Source organism: Lithobates pipiens, unplaced genomic scaffold (assembly GCF_037356315.1).
Source record: "Lithobates pipiens isolate NorthernLeopardFrog02 unplaced genomic scaffold, aLitPip1_a1.2 Scaffold_10, whole genome shotgun sequence".
In the NCBI taxonomy this organism is placed as follows: domain Eukaryota; kingdom Metazoa; phylum Chordata; class Amphibia; order Anura; family Ranidae; genus Lithobates; species Lithobates pipiens.
In genome coordinates, this window is record NW_027507686.1 from 167,644,829 (window position 1) to 167,652,028 (window position 7,200).

Genomic DNA, 7,200 nt, shown 5'->3' on the forward strand with positions numbered 1-7,200 from the left:
CAATCATAAGGCAGCCAGGCCAGGTAGTTAACATTTTCGAAGAATGGCTCATGTATGCACAATAATACAAAGTACACTTTCCATTCAATCCTGCATTCCCATATAATAGGGCGCTGAGCACGACCTTTTTCTGTGTCACTTTTCTGAGGCACTTTCCTGAGTCATTTTTCTGAGTCATTTTTCTGAGTCACTTTCCTGGGTCACTTTCCTGGGTCACTTTCCTGGGTCACTTTCCTGAGTCACTTTCCTGAGTCACTTTTCTGAGTCACTTTCCTGAGTCACTTTTCTGAGTCACTTTCCTGAGTCACTTTTCTGAGTCACTTTCTTGAGGCACTTTCATGAGTCATTTTTCTGAGTCACTTTCCTGAGTTGGGATTTTCTTCTTTCTAAGAGAACCCTTTACTCGCATCGCCACTAATGCCACCTTTATTTTCTGGCAGCTCTGGCGGATCTTCAGGGTCATAACACTGTAAAAGAAAAGAGCGTTCACCCTCAAGGCACTCTCGGTCCCAGAGAAACCATTCAAGAGCCTCCCACCATCACAGAAGCTCATCTATCTTCTTCCCAATTACATAGGGGTGGAAGGCATACACACCCTGCGCCTAATGTTTGCTGGGTTTGCGGGGCACAAGCTATACCAAACAAATTGGTGTGTCAGGGTTGCTTAGAAGAAGCAACTCATGATAAAGAGTCCAACGCATGGGGAAGCATCGAACATAATAAAAGAATCAGTGAAAGAATCAATCATGCAAGTATCAGCCTATGAACCAATTGGAACTTCTAATTCAGCCTCTATATCCTACACCCATCAGGATCAGGAGGACTCTCTAGAGGATGATGAAGTGTTACCACCAGCTGTATTTGATTTTGCGCTAATCGATCCTTTTGCAAAGTCAGTAAAGGAGGCAATAGGGTGGGAGGAGGAAAAAGAAGTTCTAGCTAAATTAAGAAAATATTTTCCTAACCTAAAGAAAGACTCTGAAACATTTCCTTTCATCGAGGAGCTCGAAGAACTAATTAAGGACGAGTGTCAAAAACCGGACAAGAAAATAGGCCTAAACAATAGGCTGAGCAAACTCTACCCACTTAAGGAACCAACGGTGAATCCCCTTATTCTGGCTCCAGTGGTGGATTCCTCGATAATGTGATTGGCACACCATGTTACCTTGCCACTAGAAGACGCTGTGACTTTCAGGGACGTGCTGGATTGCAAAATCGATCTTGACCTTAAAAAAGCATATTCGGCAGCAGGAGGGGCTTGCAGGCCAGCGGTCACTCTAGCAGCGGTCGGCAGAGCCATATCATGCTGGACTTGCAACGTGGAGAAGTTGCTAATGAAAGCAGCAGACCAAGAGAGAGTTATATCCACCCTGCAGAAACTCAGCCTAGCGGGAGATTTTGTGGCGGAAGCTGCAGTAGATATAATTAGAGCTTCAGCTAGAGCAATGTTGGCTTCTGTGACCTCTCGGCGGGCACTGTGGCTCAAGCCCTGGGTCGCTGATACGGCCTCTAAGTCCAATTGGTGTAAGATCCCCTACGACGGTACCAACCTGTTTGGTCCCAAACTGGATTCTGCAATATTGAAAGTCACGGGTGGAAAGTCGGGACTTATCCCGTCAGATAAAAGGCCCAAGCAGCAAAGGAATCCATCCTTCAGACGCCACCTGCCCGAACGATATCGGGATGCAAGGGCTTATAAGCCAGGGAAGGAGTTTAAGCGGAATTGGCGGAATACGCAGCCATCCTTTTTGAGGGTTCAAAAGTCTAAGGGGACTACCCCAGGGGACCAACCGAAGTCCTTTTGATGTCACGCTTGCCCAGCCCGCAATAGTAGGAGCGAGGCTGAGGCTATTTGCTCATGTATGGACGGAACATATACAGGACAACTGGACAATCTCCACCATCCAAAGCAGCCACAAATGAAGGTTCAAACACAGACCACCCCAAAACCACTGCAGATTCACCAGGTTACCATCTTCACACCCAAAATGCAAACTTCTGGTCGGATATGTCATAGAGCTTCTAGAGAAACAGGCAATTATAGAAGTTCCACAGGAACAGAGAGGTGTGGGCTTCTATTCTCCTCTCTTTCTAGTTACAAAAAAGACAGGAGATTTGAGGCCGGTCCTGGATTTAAAGGGTCTCAATCAAACAATTCTAGTCGAATCATTCAAGATGGAGAGTCTGCAAACCATCCTACTAGCAATAGCAGCGGGAGATTGGATGCTCTCAGTCGATTTGTCCGACGCTTATTTACACATACCCGTACATCAAAGCTTCCAGAAGTACCTGCGCTTCGCCATCGGCCAGCTACACTTCCAGTTCCAAAGCCTCCCGTTTGGGATTTCAACAGCACCCAGAATCTTACTTCCCATTATAGCATACTGGAGGGAGAAAGGGCTAAGAGCCCTACACTATCTAGATAATATTATCCTCTTAGCCGACAGAAAAAATTCTTACGACATCGAACGATTCTAATTTCCACACTCCAGCAGTTCGATAATAAACTGGAAAAAGAGCAGCCTAGTACCAACACAAAAGATCATCTTCCTGGGAGCCGAACTAGACACCTGTGGCAACACAGTGGGTCTCCCTCAGGAGAAGATCCTTCTACTCATCCGCAAAGTAAGAAAGCTCCTGTTCGCAAACCATCTAGCCGCAAGGTCGTGTCTGAGTATCCTGGGGTCGATGTCCTCCACCGTCCTAATGATCCAGTGGTCCCAGTGGAATTCGAGAACTTTCCAGAACTCGTTCCTGAAGCAATGGAACGGATATTCTATGAATCAGCAAATAGTGATTACTCAGGAGGTGAAGATCTCTGCTCGGTTGTGGACTCAGGTCAACAATCGGACACGTCGCCATCCCACCGTACCCCAGGCATGTACTGGCCATAGGGACTATAGGGAGTTTCCCGGTGGGCCGATGGCTCAGTGGGCCGGTTTCAGTGACAGCCAGTGGCATCGCTGGGGGGGACTTTTGAGGCTATAGCCCTGAATCTAGGGTCCATAGCCCCGAGTCAGTCCAGGAGTCCCCAACCACAGGGTCCCAGCCCACTACACTAGGAGGGGCTCTCTGGGGACCCTGACGTAAGCCGGGGGCTCTCTGGGGAACCTGATGTAAGAGAGAGGTTCTCTGTGGACCCAGATGTAAGGGGGGGGCTCTGCGGGGACCTGAATGTAAGGGGTTGGCTCTCTAGGGACCCTGATGTAAGGGGAAGGCTATATGGGGACCCAGATGTAAGTGGGAGGCTCTCTGGGGACCCAGATGTAAGGGGGGGGCTCTCTGGGGACCCAGATGTAAGGGGGGGGCTCTCTGGGGACCCAGATGTAAGGGGGGCTCTCTTGGGGCTTTTTTGCCCAATTGCGTACAGTTTATATACTGTTTTTTGCGTGTTTGCAAAATTAAAGTGGGCCGGTCTGGATGAAGTCCAGGGCCACATTTTTGTCCCAGTCCAGCCCTGCCGTACCCCCACTACCCGAGATAACAACAACAGATGCCAGTTTGCAAGTTTGGGGAGCGCATTACCAGCATCACAGGGTTCAAGGCCGTTGGGCCTTTCGGCCACAAGGCATAGTTTCAAATGTGCTGGAACTCAGAGCGGCGTGGCAAGCACTTATAGCCTTCAGCCCACTCCTTATGGGGAAAAGTATCCTTCTACGAATGGACAATATGGTAGCAATAAACTACGTCTGCAGACAAGGGGGCACCCGAAGCAGTACACTCATGCGGGAGGTCCGGACCATACTCGAATGGGTGCAAGTCCACCTGGCGGACTTGAAAGCGATATACGTCCCAGCAGCACACAACCAGCTGGCAGACGATCTGAGTCGAGTTTTCGTGTCAAACAACGAATGGTCTCTCAGCCATCAAGCTTTTGCTCTGATCATGCACAGATGGGGACTGCCAGACATGGATTTAGCAGCGACGCCGGAGAACAGCAAATGTCCCCGCTTTCTAGCAAGAACAGCCTACCCAACAGCGGCAGGGATCGACTGCCTCCACCATCCATGGGACTTCCACCTAGGGTACATATTTCCTCCGGTACCACTCATAGCCAGATTCTTGGCCAGATTGAGGAGATCTACATCAACGGTAGTGGCAGTACTGCCATTTTGGCTGAGGAGGCCATGGTTTGCGACTATTCTGCAACTAAACACAGAAGAGCCACTTCCTCTATACCCGGACTTGCTCTCACAGGGACAGTTCCATCTCCAGAACGGTTACACCTAACGGCTTGGTGGTTGAAAGGGAGAGGCTGCTAGACCAAGGGTGTTCACTCCGGGTAGTATCCACCCTACAGCAAGCCAGGAAAAAATCAACTAATAGTATATATAATAAAATCTGGGAATTATTTGCCACGTTCGCTGAACAGCTGTCATGGAATCCCCTATATCCATCAGTTTCTCAGATCCTAGAGTTTCTGCAGCTAGGTCTGGAAAAGGGGCTAAGTTCCAGCACCTTTAAAAGTCCAAATATCTGCTCTTTCTGCGATGTCAGGGGTAAAATGGGCTTCAGATCCTCTCATTACTCAATTCCAGAAGGCATGCCTGAAAATTAGGCCTCCCAGGAAGCCAATCTCTACCTGGGACCTGTCAATTGTGTTGGAAGCTCTATCAAAGGAACTATTCTTTCCCTTACATTCAATTTCCCTATGGGACTTGACACTCAAGTTAGCCTTTTTGCTGGCAATAACGTCAGCCAGGAGGGTTTCAGAACTCCAGGCTCTGCTAATTAAAGAACCACATCTGGTGCTCTATCCAGACAGAATTGTCCTTAGACCGGCGGATCAGTTCATACCTAAGGTAGCCTCTACCTTTCATTTCAACGCAGAAATCAACCTCCCGGTTTTTCTCAATATTGAAGGGAATCCTCATCCCTTGGATGTAAAATCAGTCATTTCCACCTACTTAGAGGTCACTAGTACATTTAGGAAGTCAGAGCATCTTCTAATTATACCATATGGTGCAAAAAGGGGCCAGACAGCGTCTTCAAGAACGATAGCATCTTGGCTGATTAGAACAATAAGAAAAGCATACATAGTGCAATGTCTCCAGATACCAGAAGGATTAAAAGCCCACTCGACAAGAGCAGTAGCGACCTCCTGGGCAGCATATTGTAGAGTGTCTCCAGAAACCATTTGCAAGGCAGCAACCTGGTCGTCAAAAACCACATTCATGACGCATTACAGAATAGACCCGACTCAGTTAACTACAGCTGAATTCGGCAGATCAATCATCCAAATTCATCCATACCTTGTACTTGAGCAAATAAATGTTTTGAAATGCAACCACCCATGTAGCGAATTATTTCCCAATGTGTGTGCTGCCATGATGCGTCAGGAAAATGGAAAATTGTATACTCACCTTTTCGTAATTTTCCTTTCCTGACGTATCGCATGGCAGCACACAGGATCCCACCCCTCTAAGGTGATAGTTACTGAGAATGCAACGGTGGACTCCTCTTCAAATCTTATAGCTAACCAGTCCTTGTCCAGGTTGTGGAGGCGGAGTCACAACCCAATGTGTGTGCTGCCATGGGATTCGTCAGGAAAGGAAAATTACGGAAAGGTGAGTATACAATTTTCAGTTTTTTCATCCAATTTTTGTATTGTGTGTATGAAGCTTAACTGTTTAACCACTAGAGATCTGCGCTATAGCCGAATGACGGCTACAGCGTGGACCTGCTTTGCCGGGACGACGTCTATTGACGTCGTCCCATGCACGAGCGGCCTGCGCGCCCCCTGAGGGGCGCGCGGGGCGCTCTGTGATCAGCGAGTCTATGAGACTCGCCTGATCACGGATCAGAGCAAGGGGTCGATCCCGACCCCTTACCACGTGATCAGCTGTCAGCCAATGACAGCTGATCATGTGACACAACAGAGCCGGTAATCGGCTATTTTTCCTTCCTATACATCAGTCCCGATCATGGCCAGCTTATCAGTGCCCACCTGCCCCCTGCCAGTGCCACCGAAATAATAAAAAAGTGCCCCCCATCAGTGCCACCCATCAGTGCCCACAGTGCTACCCATCAGTACCCACAGTGCCACCCATCAGTGCCACCTATCAGTGCCCACAATCTGCCTCAACAACAGTGCTGCACCCCAGTGCCCCTGCACCCCCCGTGCCCATCAGTGTCATCTACCAGTGCCCATCGGTGCCGCCCATCAGTGCCACCTATCAGAGCCACCTATCAGTGCCACCTATCAGTGCCCATCAGTCCCATCTATCAGTGGTACCTATCAGTGCCCCTTAGTGCCACCCATCCGTGCCACCCATCCATGCCATCTTATCTGTGCCCATCTTTGCCCATCAGTGCTGCCTTATCTGTGCCCATCAGTACTGCCTTATCTTTGCCTATCGGTGCCACCTTATCTGTGCCTATTAGTGCCGCCTTAACTGTGCCTATCAGTGCCCACCAGTGCAGCCTATCAGTGCCCACCAGTGCCGCCTCATCAGCGCATTTCAATGAAGGAGAAAAATGACCTGTTTGCAAAATTTTATAACAAACTATGAAACATGATTTTTTTTTTGCATCTTTTTTTGTTTGTTTAGCAAAAAATAAAACTCCCAGCTTTAATTAACCACTTAACCACTACAGCCCCGGACCAATAAACACCTTAACCACTACAATACAGGGCACTTTCACCCCCTTCCTTCCCAGCCCAATTTTCAGCTTTCAGCGCTCTAGCGCTTTCAGTGACAATTGCGCAGTCATGCTACACTGTACCCAAATGAAATTGTTATCATTTTGTTCGCACAAATAGAGCTTTATTTTGGTGTTATTTATTCACGACTCCGACACGAGCCAAAATGTATTCTGCTACATGTTTTTGGTAAAAAAAATTCCGTTAAGTGTATAATAATTGGTTTGTGTGATCACGGACATATGTACGCAAATGATCATGTACATATGTGTGCAGGTGATCACGTACATATGTGTGCACATAATCATTGGGACAAGTGATTTTAGTGGGACATATGTGGGGGACATGTTTTTATTATTAGGGACATGTGTTTTTATTATTTGGGGACATGTATGTTTTGGGGACATGTGTGTTTTGGGGACATATGTGGGGACTGTGTTTGTACTGTGTGGTGTGTTGTGTGTTTACACTACACTGATGATCAGTGAGTAAAAAGCTGTAAAAAGCAGCCCATACTCACTGATCATCAGCCGGCTGCAGCGTTCTGCTCTCCTCTC